Here is a 22,380-nt window from a genome sequence, read left to right as displayed (position 1 = left end):
ATACTGTACAGCCTGGACAGAATGGACGTTGGGAAGATGTTTCCATTGGCTGGAGAGATGAGGACCGGAGGGCACAGCCTTAGAGTAAAGGGAAGACCCTTTAGAATGGAGATCAGGAGAAACTTCTTCAGCCAGAGCGTCGTGAATCTTTGGAATTCATTGCCACAGAAGGATGTGGAGGCCAAGTTATAAAGTATATTTAAAACCGAGATAGATAGGTTCTTGATTGCCAAAGAGCTGAAAGCAGGCAAATGCCGTTGAAAAACTTATCAGCTGTGATTGAATGGCAGAGCAGACTTGATGGGCCTATGTCTTTTGTCTTAATAGTGAGAAATGTAGTATTTAATTCAATAAAAGGCATGTGGATTAGCTTTCATCCTGCTGCATGGCTGCAAATGAAGGTTCCTGGAAATAAGTTTGAGGGGGTGAAGGAATAAATTCAATCGTAGCTTTGAAAGGAACATGGAATAATAGGCAAGAAGGGGATTAAGCAGATCTATCTGTGAAAGAACTCAGCCTCAACTGTTTGGGGCTTCATTCTTTGTAATTTAAAGGGGCTACTTTTAAATTTCTGGTTGCACTTCATCCCTGATCTTTGGTACCTGGTGTGAAGTGACATGGCAAGACAGAGAATCTCCTCGTGGGTCTGCTCTTGTGCCTGATAGGTTGAGGCAACGGACTTTAGTGTAGGAGTGCATTGCATTCAATGACCTACCTTTCTTCTGTGGTTAAAGCTATATCGGAGATCCAAGATGGCGGCGACCCAGCAAGTCTGAGTCGACAGTGCTCCTCCCAAGACTTGGGTAAAGTGGGTCACCCACCCCCACCACACTTACCAAATCATTTATAATAGCTGTTTAATTTAATTAGTTGTTTAATATCAAATTTAAACAATCTAATCTTTAGTAAAAATGACTAAAGGGAAGGGAGCCCGCAGCTCTCAACAAGCAGGACCCCCTCCCCCACCCTCTCCAGCTGCAGCCGAGGCGTCCACAGCCGTCCTGGGGGACTTAGCTACAATGACAAGCCTTGTAGAAATGATCTCCAAACTGGGCGCGAAGATCGATGATTTCATCGAAGAATCCTGAAATCTATGGGACTCATTCTTGGCCGCGCTGCAGAAGCACGACCGAGACATCCAAGAAATCGAGCGCCGAGTCGGAGTGGCGGAGTTAAAGGCCGCGACCTCCGAACCTACAGCGCAATCGGCTGTGGATCAGGTCCGGACTCTCGAACAGCGAGTCCGGACCTTAGAGAATCACATTGACAACCTCGATAATCGAGGTCGCCGATAAAATATTCGTTTGCTGGGCCTTCCCGAACGGGAAGAGGAAGGCCAGCTTACAGTGTTTCTCGAGCAGTGGCTGCCACAGCTTTTAAATTTGGAAGTTGGGTCGGGCCAGGTAAGGGTAGAATGGGCCTACCGGGTCGCAATACGCGGGCCCGGCTCGAACCAGCGCCCACGCCCGGTCCTGTTCCGGCTGCAGAGCTACAAGGAGAGGCCTCTAGAAATCTTGGAAAAGACCCCCAAGCTATGATCTATAAAGGATCCAAGATCATGTTATTCCAGGACTTTTCCCCAGCTCTGGTCCGAAAGAGGAAGGCATTCGACGAGGCGAAGAAGCGTTTAAGGGACTTAAATATTCAGTACTCCTTACGCTACCCAGTGACGCTACGCTTTAACCATGAAGGATCCGTATATAACTTCGGATCGCCAGAAAAGGCTAAGGAATTCTTGGACTCTCTAAGATAAACTGTAAGACATAATGGATGTTGGTTTGCCTTTCCCCCTGCTTTGGTTTATATCCTCCCCTTTTTTTTCTCTTATCTTACTATTTAATATTATCATGGGGGGTGGGGAGAGGGATTTGATTTTCTCCCCCCCCCTTGGGGTTGTTTTCTTTTATTATTTTATGTATATGTGTGTGTGTGTATGTGTGTGTGTGTGTGTGTATATATATATATTTGGGGGATTTGTTTAATGTTGGTGGCTTATTCAATTTTACCTCTGTCTTTAGGAGCGGGGTTGTTTCTCCCTTGTTATTTTGTATTATTATATTTATATTTAATTATTATTTGTTGAGGTTGTAATTTTATAGTTATATGTTTATATATGGTATTAACATTACCAAATATATCCAGGTGTTGGTATGGGTGGGGTTGGGTGCTCACTGTTAACTCGAGCTTTGTATTATATCTGAATTCTCTTCATTTTATTGAGGAGCGCCTGGGTCAAGGGTGGGGCATTGGTTGGGAGAGGATATGATGGACTTTTGGAGAGGAAGTGACACCCCCTGGGAACAAGGGGGAAAATCTCCACTTAGATACGTTTTATATTTTTTTTATTTAGAAATAGTTTTTTTATTGTATTGTTGTGAGTGTATTAGAGAGGCTTTATTTTTGTAAATTTTATATGCTCTACGCTCGGGATGTTCTGGATAGAGTTTCCCCTCCCGAGGGGTCTCGGATTTGTCCAGATGATTATGGTTGATCAGTCGGTTAAGTGGTGCACCTGGAATGTCAAGGGGAGTAATTCGCCAGTCAAAAGGAAGAAAATATTATCAAATCTTAAGAAGGAAGGAGTTGATATAGCTCTCCTACAGGAGAGACACCTGTCGGATAAAGAACACTTGAAATTACAACAGGGTGGATTTGATCAGGCCTTTTTTCTTCTTTTAGCTCAAAAAGCAGGGGAGTTGTTATTCTTGTTCGGAAGAATTTCCCTTTCAAAATCCTAAAGCAGACAAAAGACGAATCTGGACGATATATTTTGATTAAAGCCCTCATAAATGGAGAGGAATATGGGATTTTAAATTTGTACTGCCCCCTGGCACACCCCTTTAAATTTATAACGGAAGCCTTTTCAAAATTGATGGCTTTTGGTGCCCGTCATACAATTATAGGGGGAGACTTTAATTGTATTATGGATCCGGAAATAGATAGGATTCCCAAGAGTACTGCAGGAGTATCTCCCAGATCTAGACAATTGATGGATCTGAACAAAGAATTAGGATTAGTAGATGTATGGAGATGTCTTCATCCACAGGGCAGAGATTTTTCTTTCTACTCCAATCCACATAAATGTCATACCAGAATTGATATGTTTTTTGCTCCCTCGATTTTTTTTAAATTCCATAACATCCTGTAAAATAGGTAGTATAGCAATTTCCGACCATGCTGATGTATATATGGAAACTAAGGCGAGGAACAATGGGACATCCCCTCGGCATTGGTGTATGGACCCCTTCCTAATGAAAGATAGTAAATTTGTAAAGTACTTCTCAAGAATTTAAAACTTTTTTTGAAATTAATTCAGGTACAGCTAGCAACCCGTCAATGATGTGGGAGACCATCAAAGCATACACGCGAGGTTTGATCATCTCCTACTCAGCGACCCAGAAGAAATTGAAGGGAGAACAACAGCGTCTGCTTGAAGCTCGCTTAAAAGCAGCTGAAACAGCATACACTGATAGACCTTCTATTATTAAATTGCAAAGGATTACGGCTCTTAGGACAGCTCTAAACACTACGCTTACTCAAACGGCTAAGAGGGAAATATTATTTGCAAAACAAAGGTTATATGAATATGGCGACAAACCGGGTAGATACTTAGCATTTCTTGCAAAGAAAAAAAAGGCCCCTCAGACTATTACGTCTATCAAGGAAAGTACGGGTATTTTGACTCATGATCATAAAAAGATTAATGCGATCTTTAGAGAATTTTATTCTGAGTTATATAAATCGCAGGATTGTGAAGATAGGACGAGGAGGATGCAGTCATTTTTTAAAAATTTGACCTTTCCAGGCCTAACTCCGGAACAGGTATCGGTCCTAAATGCTCCTCTAACAGTCCAAGAAATACTTTATGCAATTAGGCAACTTCAGAGCGGTAAGGTACCGGGCCCAGATGGTTTTCAAGCTGAATTCTATAAAGAATTTACAGAAATATTGGCTGGTCCACTTATGGACATGTATAACTATGCATATAGTCAGGGCTGTCTCCCGCCTTCGCTGAAAGACGCAAATATTTCTCTTATTCTTAAAAACGGAAAGGATCCAGAAGATTGTACATCATAGACCAATATCCTTGCTAAATGTAGATTTTAAAATCCTTTCTAAAACGTTAGCACTGAGACTAGAAAGGGTACTGCCACATATTATAAAGGAGGATCAGACGGGGTTTATTAAGGGCCGTAGATCATCCAATAATATTAGAAGGGTTTTGAATATGATTCAAGCCTGTCATCAGGGAAAGATACCAGGAGTAGTAGTTTCATTAGACGCGGAAAAGGCATTTGATAGGGTTGAATGGTCATATTTGTTTTACACATTGGAAAGGTTTGGCGTTGGACAGGTGTTTACCAAATGGGTCTCAACATTGTATAATGATCCCAAAGCAGTTGTGGTTACCAATGGATTAGGTTCGGATAGCTTCAGTGTGGGTAGGGGCTGCCGTCAGGGATGTCCCCTCTCGCCATTGTTATTTACGCTAATAATTGAACCACTAGCAGAAGCTATACGAGCTGATCCTAATATAACGGCCCCAAGGATTAGTACAGGTAGACATAAAATTACCCTTTATGCAGATGATGTTCTTCTATTCCTCAGTAATCCTCTGATGTCCGTACCTCACCTAATCCAAGTTATTAATACATTTAGCGCATTCTCAGGCTATAAAATTAATTTTTCAAAATCGGAGGCTGTGCCAATGGGCGGCCTTGCTATGACACTCCACTTAGTGGACGGATCCCTTTTTCCCTTTCATTGATCCCTGGAGGGCTTCTTATATTTAAGCATTTTTATTACTCCAGTATTTGGTCAGTTGTATAAGGCTAATTTTGTGCATTTACTGGAAAGGATAAGGCAGGACCTCCAGCGATGGGGAGACCTTCCAATTTCCTGGTTGGGTAGAATAGCGCTAATCAAAATGAATGTCCTGCCCCGTCTCCTATATCCTATGAGAATGCTTCCGGTGATGCTGCCGAGGACGGCTCTACATAAATTATATGGCTGGCTGGGTTCCTTTATCTGGAATCATAGACGGCCCCTCATTAAGCTGAAGAAGCTACAGCTTCCACAGCCAAGGGGAGGATTGGACTTCCCAGACTTAGGAAATATCAGTTAAGTTCTCTATTAAGTTACATAGCTGATTGCGGATCAGACAAGACCCAATCTGGTTGGACATCGAGGCTTCTCAAGTAAAATACCTACTTATTAACCTTTTATTTTCAGACAAGAGGAAAATCATTACAGATCACTGTAAAAACCCTATAATATTAAACACAATTAAGGCTTGGAATATAATGCGGCAAAATGAGGGCAACTCGCATAAAACATCCCCCTATGCACCGATAGTGGGAGCATGGGGATTCCAACCGGGGTTTACAGATGCCACTTTTAAACTCTGGAGATCCAGGGGTATCTCATGTTTAGGGGACCTATTTAAGGATGGGGTCCTGATGTCTTTTGAACAGCTGCGTCAGAAATTCGGATTACCTAATGGAGACCTCTTTCGATATTTCCAAATTCGAGATTATATACAGAAGAAGACTGCATTATTAGATAGTCTTTATAAATCAGATAGAGAATGTAGTGTCCTAGGACCAGTGAGGGTATCTTCCGTCAGTACTATTTATCATTTACTACATGATGAAGTATCGGGAGATATGGATAATCTGCTTAAAACCTGGGATCAGGATTTGGGACTAGAAATCTCTATAGAAACGTGGAATGATATTTGGGAAACGCTAGAAGAATTACTATCTGTAACAGAACCCAGGCTATCCAGCTGAAGATACTTCATAGGGCCCATATAGCACCGGTTCGACTGGCAAAATTTAAGGCAGGAGCATCTCCAATGTGTCCCAAATGCAAAATAGAGGTGGGCACTCTTGTACATTGCCTATGGACCTGTCATGAGATCCGTAGATATTGGACTAAAGTAGCAAGTACCCTGACAGAAATTTTAGGAACGGAAATTAAAGTGGATCCTGTATCTCTCCTTTTGGGCTTTTCGAACTTTCCCTCCCTGGACATGTACGGGAAGAGACTATTTTCTATTCTTTCTTTCTGTGCAAGGAAAAATATTTTGGTGAACTGGGTGGCTGAGGGCCCCCCTGGACTTTCAAATTCGCACAGATTAATTATGGAATGTATTCCCCTTGACTTCCTTACAAATATGGTGCACCGAAAGACCGAATTATTTTATAAAATATGGCAGCCCTTCTTGAATTACATAAATACAGATATTTCGGCTATCCTAACAAGGGCTTTTATTTAATTGAGATTACAAACCTGGCTGGTCCGGGGCCCCTTAGGAGAGGAATCCCGCACGAATACGGGTTTTATTACATCTGATGTTAACACATTTTGAGCATGTAAGAGACTTAAATATACACTCTGGTTAGTTGTAGGTTAGATTAGTAGATAGTTGAATTTTGTTTTTTTTTTCTTTTTCGGTTTTTTTTTATTCTTTTGTTAAATTTTGGCTATTGTATATTTGATTTAATTGTATATCAATGTTTATATTTGAGAGTTTTGTTTATTTTTGTAAACTTGTAAAAATGTTAAATTTCTAATAAAAATATCTATATTAAAAAAAACTATATCAGTGTGCCATAAGATAAAGACCATACGACTGAAGAATATCAGTAAACACCCTTTTATAATTGCTGTGTGTTACAAATACTGGCAAGCATTATCATCCCTTAAAATGGTATTTTATTTAAATTGATAAATTTCTCTCAAAATTTTGATTTTCTGCTACAACTGTCCTTTTGGTTTATCAACCTTAATTTGGCTATTCGTTTCATTTAAAATAGTAGACGTGATAGGCTAAATGGCTTTCTTCAGAGCTGAAGTATTTTCTGAATCTTTGTGTATTGCAAACACAAACTGGCCCTGCCTTTTCAGATTACTTCAAAACTACATGTCTAATGCTGAGAATTTTTTTTTGGTGCACGTTGTTTGACATCAATTTGCATTTCTGCAGCATCCTGATGGGTTAATAGGAGTGGCCTACAGTGGAGAAGAGAAATGGATACCAATTGGGGAGATGAAGAAGGAAGGGAAAAATTGAATGAAATGACTTGTTGAATCAAAAGATTTATGGAGGCTTTAAAAACAGTGATGATAGTTTAGTGTAAATACATGGGGAATGTTGTGGATTAAATGAGGAAGTAACAAGCAACAAATAATTTGGTTAAAACTGTAGTTGCTGGAAACTTGAAACAGCAGAACAATTCTGGAAAGATGTAGCAAGTAAGAATCTCTATGGAAAAATAAATTGATACTTTGTTATAAAATCTATTGGAATTTCTCTAAAGGTATCACATCTTAACTATGAACTATTTGTCTTGTTCGTTGCTTTACCTAGCGAGATTCTCTGATTTTTTTTGAAGGAGTAAACTGATGTCTGCGGGACGAGAGGTAATTTAAATAGGATCAGATAAGGTGGTGAAGGAATCTGAAGGGGTGGGTGAGGATTCTAAGTAAGTTTGGGAACAGGAGCGTGGAAACAAAGTTAACGAGTTCTGAATTGGATTACTTTGGCTGCTGGAGATGAGAAGCAAATGGGAATGTGGCAGAAATTAAACTTCAGTCTGAAATAGAGTTTTGAAGTTTCAGCACCTGTTAGAATGATATAGTTGGAGACTGATGTTTTTGTGACTAGATATGTCTTAAATGTTAAAAATCACGCAACACCAGGTTATAGTCAGACAGGTTTATTTGGAAGCATTAGTTTTCGGAAGACCACTCCTTCGGGTGGTTGCGAAGCAAGAGAAGCAGAAGACACTGAATTTATAGCAAAAGGTTAGTATTATGCAAGTAAAATGATATATTTAACAAACCTAGATTGTTGTTAAGTCTTTCATCTTTTAGAATGCTTTACAGGTTTTAGTTCATTAATATGCAAATCCCAGAACTTCTTTTAAGTCACATTCTCAAGATAAGTTAAGCTTTTATTATTAAAAAAAGGTGATGTCTCAGCTCAGACTGCATTAAAGGTGTGAGATCAGAGTCTGCCTGTATCCCAATCTTGACTCAGACTGGCCTCTATTTCCAAAGTGGAATTCACAAAATAATATATGGATTGACTGTCTGCATTGACTGCCTACCAGTTGTGTATTCTTTGAGCAAAATAGACTGTATCAGTAAATATAATTCTGCAAATTCAAATTCACCCCATAGACTTGTGTGCGTGCGTGTGCAGGAGAGAGAGAGAGTGAACGTGTCTGAGAGTGCATGTTTGTGCAAGCTTAGTAAAGTGTGTGTGTAATGGGGTATAAGCCTCTGAGAGGGTGCATGTGTGGGTGTGAGTTTGGGGTGTGTATGTATGCGAAAGAGCGCATTGTGTATGAGAGAGGGTCTGCATGAGTGCGTGCGTGTGTGTGCGTGAGAGAGAGGGAGACTGCATAGTGTAGGTGGGGTCACCTGTACTGTGACATGAATCCAAGGTACCAGTTAAGGCCATCCTCATGGGTACCAAACTTGGCTATCAGCTTCTGCTCGGCCACTTTGCATTGTTGCCTGTCCCGAAATCTGCCTTGGAGGATTGTCACTTGAAGATCTGAGGCCAAATAGCCCTGACCATTAAAGTGTTCTCTGATTGGGAGGGAACACCCTGTCTGGTGATTGTTGTGCAGCATCCATTCATCCATTGTTGTAGCGTCTGCTCGATCTCACCAATGTACCATGCCTCAGGGCATCCTAGCCCGCAGCGCATGAGATAGACACTATTGGCCAAGTCACATGAGTATTTGCTGCGTACATGGTGGGTGGTGTCCCCACGTGTAATCATGGTATCCCTGTTGACACTCTGACTCGTCTTGCAGTGGTTGCCATGACAGGGTTGTACGGTGTTGTGGTTGTTGTCCTGAAGGCTGGGCAGTTTGCTGTGAACAATGATCTGTTTAAGGTTTGGCGGTTGATTAAACGCGAGAAGTGGAGACACAGGGATGATATTGGTGAGGTGCACATCCTTATTGATAAGGTGGTGCAGGCTGCAAAAAACATGATGTAGCTTTTCAGCTCCTGGGAGGTACTGGACAACGAAGATACCCTATTGGTGTGTCTATCTCCTGAGGAGGTCGTTATGGTTTCTTGCTGTGGCATGTTGGAATTGGCGATCAATGAGTTGAGCATTGTACCCTGGTCTTATGAGGGCATCCTTGACCACCTTCAGGTGAATGTAGCATTCCCCCTCATCAAAACAGATCCTCTGTATGCGTAGCGGTTGGCTGTTTTATGTTTCGGGTAGAAACTAGAGAAGTGCAGCATTGTGAGGTTATCTGTGGGTTTGCAGTGGAGTGAGATACTGAGGTGCCCATTTTTCATGGAGCTGCGTGTGTCTAAGAATGAGACAGATACTAAAGAGTAGTCCGTGGTAATCTGGTGGGATGAAACCCGTTGATATTACCATGTACGCATTTCCGTGTCTCCTCGCCATGGGTCCAGTGGAAGAAAATGTTGCCAATAATACCTGGTGTATAGTGTTGGTTGGATGTCCTGTGCAGCAAAGAAGTCTTGTTCAAAGCTGTGCATGAAAATGTTGGCACATTGGGGTGCAAATTTGGTCATGTGTCTGGATGAAGAACTGATTGTCAAAAGTGAGGATGAAGCGAATGAGTTGTAGGATGGTGCTTGGAGATTGGCAGTTGTTGGCATTGAGTACTGAGGCTGTTGTCACGATGCTGTCATCATGGGGGATGCTGGTGTAGAATGCTGAAATATCCATTGTGATGGGGAATGTTGTATCACTCCAACTAGTATCTTACATACCCATGAGGCCGGACACCACTTTGACTGGGACAACGCATCCATATAGGATTAGCCAAACAGAGACACGCATGAGAATTCCTAGAAGCATGGCATTCCAACTGGAGCTCTACCAACAAACGCATCGACTTGGACCCCATTTACCACCCTCTGAGAAAAAGAACAGGAAATGACATCACCAATCCAAGGAAACCTAATCACATAAATAGAAAGCGGGACATAACACCAGCGTTTCACCAGAGACTCAATGATGATGTCACCTAGTATGGTGAAGAAATGTCTGAAAACGAACCTTCAAGCTCAGCAAGCTGGGGGTCCCTTGTACAATGGGTTTCAAGATGCCTTCGACATAGCCAGAGAGGTTCTCACACATGTAACAATTGCCTGGTATGATGGGATGTCCAGATGTGTTGGCTTTGTGTATCTTCGGAAGGCAGCAGAAGTCCCCTACGTGAGAAGTATGTGGGATGAGAGCAAATTAGCCATTTGGATACAGAACTGGTTCAAAGGTAGAAGATAGAGGGTGGAGGTGGAGGGTTGTTTTTCAGACTGGAGGCCTGTGACCAGTGGAGTGCCACAAGAATCGGTGCTGGGCCCTCTACTTTTGTCATTTACATAAATGATTTGGATGCGAGTATAAGAGGTACAATTAGTAAGTTTGCAGATGACACCAAAATTGGAGGTGTAGTGGACAGCGAAGAGGGTTACCTCACATTACAACAGGATCTGGACCAGATGGGCCAATGGGCTGAGGTGGGCTGAGAAGTGGCAGATGGAGTTTAATTCCGATAAATGCGAGGTGCTGCATTTTGGGAAAGCAAATCTTAGCAGGACTTATACACTTAATGGTAAGGTCCTAGGGAGTGTTGCTGAACAGAGACCTTGGAGTGCAGGTACATAGCTCCTTGAAAGTGGAGTCGCAGGTAGATAGGATAGTGAAGAAGGTGTTTGGTATGCTTTCCTTTCTTGGTCAGAGTATTGAGTACAGGAGTTGGGAGGTCATGTTGCGGCTGTACAGGACATTGGTTAGGCCACTGTTGGAATATTGCGTGCAGTTCTGGTCTCCTTCCTATTCGAGAAGATGTTGTGAAACTTGAAAGGGTTCAGAAAAGATTTACAAGGATGTTGCCAGGATTGGAGGATCTGAGCTACAGGAAGAGGCTGAATAGGCTGGGCCTGTTTTCTGTGGAGTGTCGGAGGCTGAGGGGTGACCTTATAGAGGTTTACAAAATTATGAGGGGCATGGATAGGTTAAATAGACAAAGTCTTTTCCCTGGGGTCGGGGAGTCCAGAACTAGAGGATATAGGTTTAAGGTGAGAGGGGAAAGACCATAAAAGAGACCTAAGGGGCAACGTTTTCATGCAGAGGGTGGTACGTGTACATGCCAGAGGATGTGGTGGAAGCTGGTACAATTGCAACATTTAAAAGGTATTTGAATGTTGTAGGGGTATATGAATAGGAAGGGTTTGGAGGGATAGGGGCCGGGTGCTGGCAGGTGGGACTAGACTGGGTTGGGATATCTGGTCGGCATGGACAGGTTGGACCGAAGGGTCTGTTTCCATGCTGTACATCTCTATGACTCTGTGACTGCATCAAAAGTCTTGATCAATGTGTTTAGTTCACAGGTGTGTTCTTTAGTCAGATCAGCCACCATCAGAATTATAGTTAGGATACCCTTCGTTGTCCAGTACTTCCCGGGAGCCAAAAAACTATGCTATGTTCTTCGCAGCCTACAGCACATTATCGATGAGGAAGAGCACCTCACCAAGACCTTCCTTATGCCTCCATTTTTCGCATTTAAACAGCTGCCAAACCTTAAACAGATCATTGTTCGCAGCAAATTGCCCAGCCTTCAGGACACCGTTGATCACAACCCTGGTCATGGCAACCACTGCAAGATGTGTCACAGTGTTGACACAGATACCACGGTTACAAATGGGGACATCACCCACCATGTGCTCGCTCCCACCCGCTCTCTTCTCTTTACTCTCTGACGCAGACCCTCTCTCATACATGCACACATACACACCCCACACTGTCACCCACCCACACACCCTCTCTCACGTTTATATTCATCTCTCTCTCTCACACTCTCTCTCTTTCTCTCTCTCTCTCTTTTTCTTTTTCTCTCTCTCTCTCTCTCTCTCTCTCTCTCTCTCTCTCTCTCTCTCTCTCTCTACCAGGTTTGCACATTCTCTCTCACGTAGTCACACTCACACACACTCCGTCCTGCACAAGTCTGTGGGGTGAATTTGTATTTGCAGAATTGTATTTACAGATACAGTCTACTTTGCTCAGAAAATACACAACCGGTAGGCAGTCAATCCATATAATATTTTCTAAATTCCACTTTGGAAATAGAGCTAGTCCGAGTCAGGATTGGGATGTAGACAGACTCTGATCTCACACCTTTTAATGCATTGTCTGAGCTGAGATGTCACCTTTTTTATAAAACCTTAACTTATCTTGGCAATGTGACTTAAAACAAGTTCTGGGATTTGCATATTAATGAACAGAAAACTGTAATCCATTCGAAAAGATGAAAGACTTAACAACAATGGAGGTTTGTTAAGTATATAATTTTATTTGCTTTACACTGATGTAATCTTTTGCTATAAATTCTGTCTTCTGCTTCTCCTGCTTTGGAACCACCTGAAGAGGGAGCGGTGCTGCAAAAGCTTGGGCCTCCAAGTAAATCTGTTGGACTATTTTTAAATTGGTCCACCCCAGTCCAACACCAGCTCTTCCATGTCTTAAATGTGCATGAGGTGGCTGAGTTATTGAAAGGTATGATAATTTGTCCATTTTGAAACTTCATCTCGAGTGTTTTGCAAGAGGTGCAGAGAGGCGACTGAGAACTGAAAGGTAGGTTTGATTTTATTGAGGTCGAATTTTAGCTCCTAAAAGTTAGCAATTTTAGAAATTTCATGAGTTGAGTCAGGAGGTAGTGTGTTTGATCATTGGTATTTTTTGGTTCTTTATGATTTAAAACCAAATTAATTTCAAGAAAATAACGGAGATCTGCAGTCATCAAGAAACAGATGGTATGGTGTTTGCAGCTATAAATAAGTAAATGGCTTGAAGTACATTGTTCTTTATCTCTCTATCTTATTTTATTTCAACAGACTTGCAACTTTAGATTGTTTTAGCTGTTATTAAACTCATGGCTATTGTAGCATTTTGGCTGTATCAGTAAACGAAAAGATCTGGTAAGTTGTTTTCCTGCAAGCATGAATTATGGCTGTTCGTTTTCTCCTTTTTAGGTATAAGGTTGCTTTTCTACTTCTCCCCGGTATCTCTATAGTATTTCAGTTAGAACAGTTTACTGAAGACTAGATTTTATTTGCATTTTATAACTGGATGTAGGTGGCACTGGCTAGGCCAGCATTTATAACCCACCCCAAACTATCCTTGAGAACATCAAAAGCTGCCTTCACAAACTGCAGTTGGCGCAGGGGGTAGTCCACAGTGCAGTTAGGAACAGAGTTTCAGGATTTTGATCCAATAACAATGAAGAAATTGTGATATAGTGCCAGGTCAGGTTGTTGAAAAATTTGCAAGTGGTTGTGCTTCCATTCATCTTCTGCCCTTGTCCTTTTAGATGGTAGGTGGTCTCAGGTTTGGACAGTGCTGTCAATGGTGAGCTGTGCATATTGCAGTTTGAATGTATTGTGCCACCATGCAGTGCAGGGACTGAATGTATAAAATATGCGTTTAGGATAACTTATCTAATTTAGAGTTCTATCCTACTAAGTAAACTTTATTGCTGTTTTTCTTTGTTTTCTCTTTTACAACTTTATTCAGTTGGCTTGCTACTTTATGACTGTATGTTCGTACTCCCAGATCCATTTGCTGCTGGTTTGGAAAGGCAATAATCTAAAAGCTCGCTATTCTTAAGAGTATGATACTTTATAGTTGCTGGTTTTGCCAATTACTTGCCAAATCTACAAGTTTATCAACATAATTTTGTAATATATTGAAGTTGTCCTTGGTGTTGACTATTCTCCAATTTGATGTCATTCACCAATTTAAAGGTTGTACTTTTTTTATTCGAAGGTCCTACCTTGTTATCAAAGTAATGCTGCAGTGGTACCAATACTGATCCATGTGCACATGCCGCTTTCGATTTCTGTCACTCAAACTATCCTTTAGCCTCCACCTCTGCTCGCTATATAACTATTCTTCTACCTTTATTGTGGTTCTGCAAGCTCGAAGGTGGTAGCTTATTGGTGGTACCCTACTGAATGTATTATTGAAATCTTGATAAATTACATGGATAATATTCCCCTTGTTTTTTCTCTGTTCACTATTTAAAGCAATCAGTGAGTTTAGACAAATAAGACTTTTACTTTTAACTGCTTTATTGGAATTCCCTTGTATTTCCCACCAAGGTTGATAAGCCGACTGGTTTGTAGTTCCCAGGACATTATATCTATCTGCCTTAAATATAGATAATGTTAGCTATTTAGCTGTCCTTTTGCATTATATCTTTTTCTAACAAATTATTACAAGTAGATAACAGTACATTCACTATCTCCTCCAGATTATTTTAAAATGCACCAGAACAGGATTTTTATTCTCTTGAATTTGATTTGTTTATTTTGTATTGATACCTCTCTGCTGTTCATGTGCTTATACCATTTCTAAATTCATCTTTCAATATCATCTCCACTGATCTGCCTTCTGGGTAATGTTTTGCATTAAAGACATGATCTAATATTTTCTCTATTTTGTTGTCTCTGATTTTGTAAACTCTTAATGGCCCTGTTCCTTTTTTACGTTTCTCTTGATGCACCTAGTAGGCCAAATACAGTAACAAAAATATTGCATATTGCGTCAATTCATTGCTAAACTCTCACAATGTCTACTCAATCTTTCGGTCCAGTTTTGCAAAAAGCTTTAATGCTAAGGATACAAACTAGTTTGAATATTTTAAATTCCAAGTAAGAAGTTTGGGTTCTGTCAATAAATGTAAATCTTTCAATTTATTTTTCATAGTTTTTACAGTCACTAATAAACTTCCTTGTGGTTTATATTGTGAACCAAATGTCTGTTGAACAATTTTTGAGATCCAAAATTATGTATAAGCCTGTGATGTACATATTACACCAAATATAGTTACAAGGATTCTGTTTAACTCTTGAATTGTTACAATTATTTAGATATTGAGCATTGAAAAATCCACCACATACAAATTCGGAGTAGAGATGGGTCATTCGGCCCCTTGAACGAGCTTCACCTTCAGTGTAATTATGGCTGATGTATTTATTTCAAATTCCACAGTTCCTGATTGCTTTTAATTTCCTTTTCTAATGAGAATCTGTTTAATTCTGCCTTACAAAAGGAAAATATCTCAAGGTAAAGATTCAAAATATGTGTGTTGGTATCACTGGAAAAGTGGTAGAGAGAGGGAATGGGTGTCATTATGCATTCCTAAATTTGTTTTTCTAAAATACATCACCAAAGGGTAATGTTTAAGTAAACAAGTGGAAAAGAACAAAGAAAGCAACCCCAGGCATATTCAGATGGTAGTAAGAATTTGAGACTTTGGATACGAAACTCATTGTCCAAAGCCTGCCTTAACACTGGCATATAATATATTTGTAAATTATTTGAGTTGAATTGGGTCATTTTAAATGAAGTGTCAAGAATAGAGATACAAAAAGTGGTGTACTGAATAGAAAACCACTTGAATTCACTTTACCATCTGAATTTAATTGCACAGTGTATTTATTTGATACTTTTTATGTAATGTATGGAAGCTTATTACATTTAGATGCCATCAGTGCTCAGCTGACAATTTACTTTGATTTAAACCCTTCTACTGTCAGTACTGGAACATATAATCTAGTCTTGATGATAAAACCAAAGAAAGGCTACATTGTTTCTTTTAATTTGTTTGTGAAATACGATGTTGCTGACAAGGCCAGAATTTATTGCTTTTCTTTGATTGTCCTCCAAAATAAGTTGGTAAGCTATTCTATGAATTGCTGCCACCTGTAGTGTAGATACATCCAGAGTGCTGTTAGGTTCAGAGTTCCAGGATTTTGACCAAGAAGCAATGAAGGCATACTGATGTGTTTCCATGTAAGCATGGAATGCAGCTTGATAGAAAATATGCAGTTAATTATGCTTCTATACAGCTGCTCTCCTTGGTGGTAGAAGCTGCATGTATCTTGCAAATGGTACACACGGCAGACACTTGTGGTGGAGGGAGTGTGCATCGCAAGTGGTAGATTTGTTGCAAAAATTTGGGCTGCATTAAGCAGATTAGTTTTATGTTGCTTGTTGGAGCTGTGCTGATCCAGATGAGTGTAGACTTCCATTGCACCTTTGTAGATAGATGGTGGGCAGGCCTTGAGGAGTCAGTAATTAAGTTACTAGCTGCAAACTTCCCATTTCTGATCTGCAATTGCAGCCAGAGTTTTGATGTCTGTTTGTGTGCAGATTTGCAGGGTATTGATAATAGGGAATTCATCCCAGTCAACAAATGCTGCCTTGAAATCAAATGCAGTTATTCTCACCTCCTCTCTGGAATTCAGCTATTTTGTCCATGTTTGTGCCAAAGTTGTAATGAGAACTGGAGATAAATGAATATAACAGAGCCAAACAGCATCACTAAGTAGGTATTTCTTAATAACACTGTCAACAACCTCTTCCTTCACTTTGATTCAGAATAGGTTGACAGTGTGGTGTTCGGCTGGATTGTGATTGTTTTGCTTTTAATGGACAGACATTCCCAAGCATTTTCTAAAACATCAGCTATTCTTGACATCACAAAGTGGATCAAATTAGCTGAAGATTGGCTTCTCTGATGTGGACCTTGACAGGCGGTGGACATAGATGATCTGTCCAGCAAACCTGGCTAAAGATTGAAGAAAATGCTTAAGGCTTTTGTTTTTTTATCCAAGAGCTGTACCTCTCTTCCAAATTTAGTGAAAGGGTTCATTCCTGAAGCAGCCTTCACTTTCTGCCTGTTTAATCATCCTCCACCGTTTTCAAGTGGATATGGCAGAACTGTGGAACTTTATTCAGGTTGTTCATTGTGGGGTCATTTAGCTCTACTTATAGCATACTTCATATGAGAGGTTAGGTGGAAGTGAAGACTGCAAATGCTGGAGATTAGAGTCAAGAGTGTGGTGTTGGAAAAGCGCAGCAGGTCAGGTAGCATCCAAGGAGCAGGATAATCGACGTTTCGGGCAAAAGTCCTTCATCAGGAAGCCCTTTCCGGATGAAGGGCTTTTGCCCGGAACATTGATTTTCCAGTTCCTCGGATGCTGCCTGACCTGCTGCACTTTTCCAGCACCATATTCTTGATTTTATATGAGAGGTTGACAGTGGTTTGAAACTTTCAAAAAGCAACATTATTTTAAATGTTTTCACGGGAGATACGGTAAAGGAACATTGAATAGTTTCTGTCACAAGTCTATTTTCAAACCCAGTGAATGGTGCACTACACTTATTACACTTCAGTTTACACTTCAGAGTTTTCGGGGCAATTTGAAAGATCTGAATGTGATAGCGATGTCAAATCATAAAGCTTATAGAAGTATAAAATACATATTTCACATGTTACAATTATCTAATTCTATCTCCTGCCTTTCATCTGTGTTTTATTAATTATGTATTTAATATTTGACTCTTCTTCCACACAGGAAGATGGGATGTAACCCTGCATTCGTTGAACAGCTGCCAGAGATATGCTACAACATAGCTGGTTGAAAGAGGAAATAATGCTGGAGACACGGCTGTAGGCTGGTAGGAGAAAATGAGTGAACAAAAAGATTGGGATTAGAATTTGAAAGGGAATTTGTGATGGTGAGCATGTCTGAGAAGGATTCCAGGCAGGTTTGTAGGCTGCACCTTTGATGTGTACCTCTGATGCTGGGTTACACTGGTGTCCAAGGATAGTCAGGCATATTGTATTATAGTTGCTAGATCCAGGTGAGGGATCATTGTGAGCTGGCTGGAAAGGCTCCGGGGTGGACAAATTTTGTAGGTAGCTGGAGAAGCACTCAAATAGAGTGGAGAACTTTTGAAGTGTAATTCAGCTCATTTTAATTTCTGTTACGATTTATGCTTGCCCTAAGTGCTTGTCATACTACTTTTCCCTACAATTGTATTTTGATCATAATTGGATAATTAATCTTTTGAATATAGCAATGTGTAAACAACATTTTATACATTTTCAGAATAATCTTCTGTTCTTAAACTCTTATGCCTGAGCTAGCAGTCTTTCAAAACTCCTTAGATTTGGAAAATTTTGGATTGAAAAATTGCTGATGTTACACTCTTGTTCAAAAAAGGAGGTTTGGGAGAGGTAAACATAAAATTAACACCTATCAATAGGTTAGGTTGTCATTGGGAAAATGCTAGTATTTTATAAAGGATGTAATAGCAGAGCGTTTATTAATATTTCATACAATCATGGAAACTCAGCCTTGCTTCATGAACGACAAATTATCCCTGACAGATTTATTAGAATTATTTGAGGAGATAGCAAGCAGGAAGGATAAAGGGGACCAGTAAATGTAATATATTTGGATTTCTAGATGGTTTTCAATAAGCTACTGCATGCACAGCTAGTTAGTAAGTCCGTAGAGAGCTAGGAACAGCAGGTGCAGGGGGATGCATTTTCAATGCCAATGTGTATCTAGTGGAGTATCGCAGGAATCAGTGCTGGGGCCACATTATTTAGCATATATATTAGTGACTTGGATAAGGGAAGTGAATGTGCAATCACTAGGCTTTTGAGATAAAAATAGGTGGGGAAACAACTTGTGACGGTGAACACAGAGTCAACAGAGGGATATTGACAGGTTTAGTGAATGAACAGATACTTGTCAGATGGAATATAGTGTAGGAAAATATGAGATTATGGACTTTGGCAGGAAGAATAGAGGACTTGAACATTGTTTAAGTTGAGAATGACTGCAGAAAACTACACTATAGAGGGATTTGAGAGTTCTTATGTCATGAATTATAATATAAAACATATAACTTCTGTGGGTAATGGGAAAGCAAATGGAATATTGAGCTTTATTTCAAAGGGAATGGAGTGTAAACAGAGGGAAGCGTTGCTAAAGCTATAGGCTTTGGTTAGACCTTACCTGGAATATTGTGAAGGTAGTCCATGAAGATTCACTTGATTGATCCCAGTCTTGATTGACCAAAAGGGGTCACCCATTTAAGACATGATGAGGAAGACTTTTTGTGAGGATAGTGAATCTGTGGAATTCTTTACCGCAGCAGGCTGTCCCATCTGCGTTGTTAATTTTTTTTAATCAGGAAGGGAATCAATGGTTATGGTAATAGGGAGGAAAGTGGAATGGATTGTCAGATCAACCATGATCTCATTGAAAAGCAGAGTAGATTTGATGGGTCAAATAGTCATCTTCTGCACCTATGTCTTATGGTCTTTATAGTCTCATATTGGCTGGAATGTGTCATGTAGTGATGGTCAGCTTGCTGTCATAGTTGAAATCAGGGCCAGCGCATAGCCTTCGCTGTTGACCATATCTGTGCCTGACAATTTTCACAAGTCTTGTTAGCATTGGATATAATTTTATAAATTAAGTGTATGTTGCTTTATTGAAACAAAAACAGACATTGCTGGAGAAACTCAGCACATCTGGCAGTATCTGTGCAGAGAAAGCAGTGACCCTTCAGTTCTGAATTTACTCTGCTTTCTTTCCACAGATGGTGCCAGACCTTCTGAGTGTCTCCAGCAATTCCTGGTTTTGTTTGAGTTTGTGCATCAACATTTTGTTGTACTGTTGCTGTATTGATTTCTTTTATGTATGTTTGTAAGTATATGATGTGTTACCTATTCCTTTTATGTGAGTTACAGGGAGAGGCTGAATAGGCCTGGAGCGTCGGAGGCTGAGGGGGGTGATCTTATAGAGGTTTATAAAAACATGAGGGGCATGGATGGGGTATATAGACAAGGTCTTTTCCCTGGGATAGGAGAGTCCAGAACTAGAGGGCATAGGTTTAGGGTGAGAGGGGAAAAATTTAAAAGGGATCTAAGGGGCAACTTTTTCACGCAGATGGCGATGCATGTATGGTATGAGCTGCAAAAGGAAGCGGTGGAGGCTAGTATGATTACAACATTTAAAAGGCATCTGATTTGGTATATGAAAAGAAAAGGTTCAGAGGGATTTGGGCCAAGTGTTGCACATGCGACTAGATTAGATTTAGGAGTCTGATTGACATGGACGAGTTGGACCGAAGAGTTTGTTTCCGTGCTGTACATCTCTATGACTCTGAATATCATATACTAATCCTGACTCCCCAAGGCCTGCCCATCATCTACAAGGCACAAGTTATGAGTATGATGGAATAGTTTACACTTACCCAGGTGTGTGCAGATCCAACAAGGCACAAAGCTTGATATCATCCAGAAAAAGATCAGCCTGCTTGATTGATACCACATCCATAAACATTCACTTCTTGAACCACCGACACTCATGGGCAGCAATGTGTGCCATCTGCAAGATGCATTACAGAAATCCACCAAAGATCTTTAGACAGCACCTTCCAAACCCTTGACCATTGCTATCTAGAAGGACATAGGCAGCAGATACGTAGGAACACCACCACCTGAAAGGTCCCTTCCAAGCCACCTACCATTCTGACTTGGCACTATATTGCTGTTCCTTTAGTGCTATTGGATCAAAATCCTGGATTCTCTTCATCACTGAATTGTGGGTCCACCTACATCACATGGACGTCAGTGTTTCAGGAAAGCAGCTAACCACCACGTTTTAAAGGGCAACTAGGGATGGACAATAAGTGATGGCCCAGTCAGCAATGTTCAAGTCCCACAAATGAATAATAAAATCTGCTTAGTTAAAAGTATATTGGCACTCCTTATTTCCCTAAGATATACATGTCATGTATTGTATGGTGCAGGAGTGGAGGATTGCAAACATTGTGCCCTTGTTCAAGAAGGGCAGGAGAGATGACCCAGGTAATTATAGACCAGTGAGCCTTACTTCTGTTGTGGGAAAGGTTTTGGAAAGGATTATAAAAGAGAGGATTTCTAATCACCTAGTAAGCAACAATTTGATTGGAGATAGTCAACATGGTTTCGTCAAGGGCAGGTCATGTCTCACAAGCCTCATTGAGTTTTTGAGAAGGTGACCAAGCATGTAGATGAGGGTAGGGCAGTTGAAGTGGTGTACATGGACTTCAGTAAACCTTTGATAAGGTTCCACATGATAGGCCGTTGGAGAAAATGCAGAGGCATGGGATTGAGGGTGATTGAGCAGTTTGGATTAGAAACTGGCTTTCTGACAGAAGGCAGAGAGTGGTGGTTGATGGAAAATATTCAGCATGGAGTCTGATTACTAGTGGTGTGCCACAAGGATCAGTTTTGGGACCACTGCTGTTTGTCACTTTTATAATTGACTTAGACGCAGGCATTGGTGGATGGGTTAATAAGTTTGCAGATGACACTAAAGTTGGTGGAGTAGTGGACAGTGTGGAAGAATGTTGCAGGTTGCAGAGGGACTTGGATAAACCGCAAAAGTGGGCTGAGAGGTGGCAAATGGAGTTCAATGCAGCTAAATGTAAGGTGCTTCACTTTGGCAAGAATAACAGGAAGACAGAATACTGGGTCAATGGAAAGATTCTTAGTAGTGTGGATGTACAGAGGGATCTTGGAGTCTATGTACATACATCCCTGAAAGTTGCCACCCAGGTTGATAGTGCTGTTAAGAAGGCATACGGTCTGTTAGGTTTCATTGGTAGAGGGATTGAGTTCCAGAGGTGCAATGTCATGCTGCAACTGTACAAAATGCTTAGTGTGGCCGCACTTGGAATATTGTGTACAGTTCTGGTCACCCCATTACAGGAAGGATGTGGAAGCATTGGAAAAGTTGCAGAGGAGATTTACCAGGATGTTGCCTGATCTGGAGGGAAGCTCTTATAAGGAAAGCTGAGAGATTTGGGTCTGTTCTCATTGGAAAGAAGAAGGCTAAGAGGGGATTCGATAGAAACATTCAAGATGATCAGAGGATTAGATAGGGTAGACAGTGAAAGTCTTTTTCCTAGGATGATGATGTCAGCATGTACTAGGGGGCATAACTACAAATTGAAGGGTGATAGATTTAAGACAGATGCAGAGGCAGGTTCTTCACTCAGTGGTAAGAGCGTGGAATGCTCTACTTGCCAATGTCGTTAACTCAGCCACATTTGGGAGATTTAAACAATCCTTGGAACAGCACATGGATGATGATGGGATAGTGTAGGGGGATGAGCTTAGAATAGTTCACAGGTCGGCGTAACATCGAGGACCGAAGGGCCTGTTCTGTGCTGTATTGTTCTATGTTTTACTGTATATTTAAAGTAATTAATGCAAGTTCACAGTGTCACAACTGTTTTGATGATTAACAAAACGGCTAATTTCATGTGCAATAGCAATTTTATGTGATGTTATGAGTTGCAATTGTTTTGTCATAAAACTATGGTGGTACTGCATTACAAACATGCCTGGTGATTTTAACTGAATGTGGGTATAAATTAAACCTTGGTAGGTAGTCCAATGTTGAGGGTATATTTTGAGAGACTAGAGAATTCAAAATTATTCTCCTTGGGAC

The 22,380-nt window shown here is 40.6% G+C and overlaps 1 protein-coding gene across 3 annotated transcripts in view; it reads left to right on the top strand.

Moving 5' to 3' along the window:
• The window catches only part of abhd18 (abhydrolase domain containing 18), a 98,952-nt gene that overhangs the window by 3,675 nt on the left and 72,897 nt on the right, over window positions 1-22,380 (top strand). For 2 of the 3 annotated variants that reach the window (XM_087980083.1, XM_087980082.1), the window contains one exon: window positions 17,434-17,536. The exons of the other annotated variant lie outside the window; for it this stretch is intronic. The gene's annotated coding sequence lies outside the window, so the exon portion shown is untranslated. The remainder of the gene's footprint in view (window positions 1-17,433; window positions 17,537-22,380) is intronic. 3 annotated transcript variants of the gene reach the window in all.

Source organism: Chiloscyllium plagiosum, unplaced genomic scaffold (genome assembly GCF_037043375.1).
Source record: "Chiloscyllium plagiosum isolate Xiang-an unplaced genomic scaffold, Cpla_swu_hap1 HiC_scaffold_36, whole genome shotgun sequence".
NCBI classification, from domain to species: Eukaryota; Metazoa; Chordata; class Chondrichthyes; order Orectolobiformes; family Hemiscylliidae; genus Chiloscyllium; species Chiloscyllium plagiosum.
The sequence above is the reverse complement of the archived record's forward strand: the minus strand, read 5'-3'. Positions and strand labels throughout refer to the sequence as shown.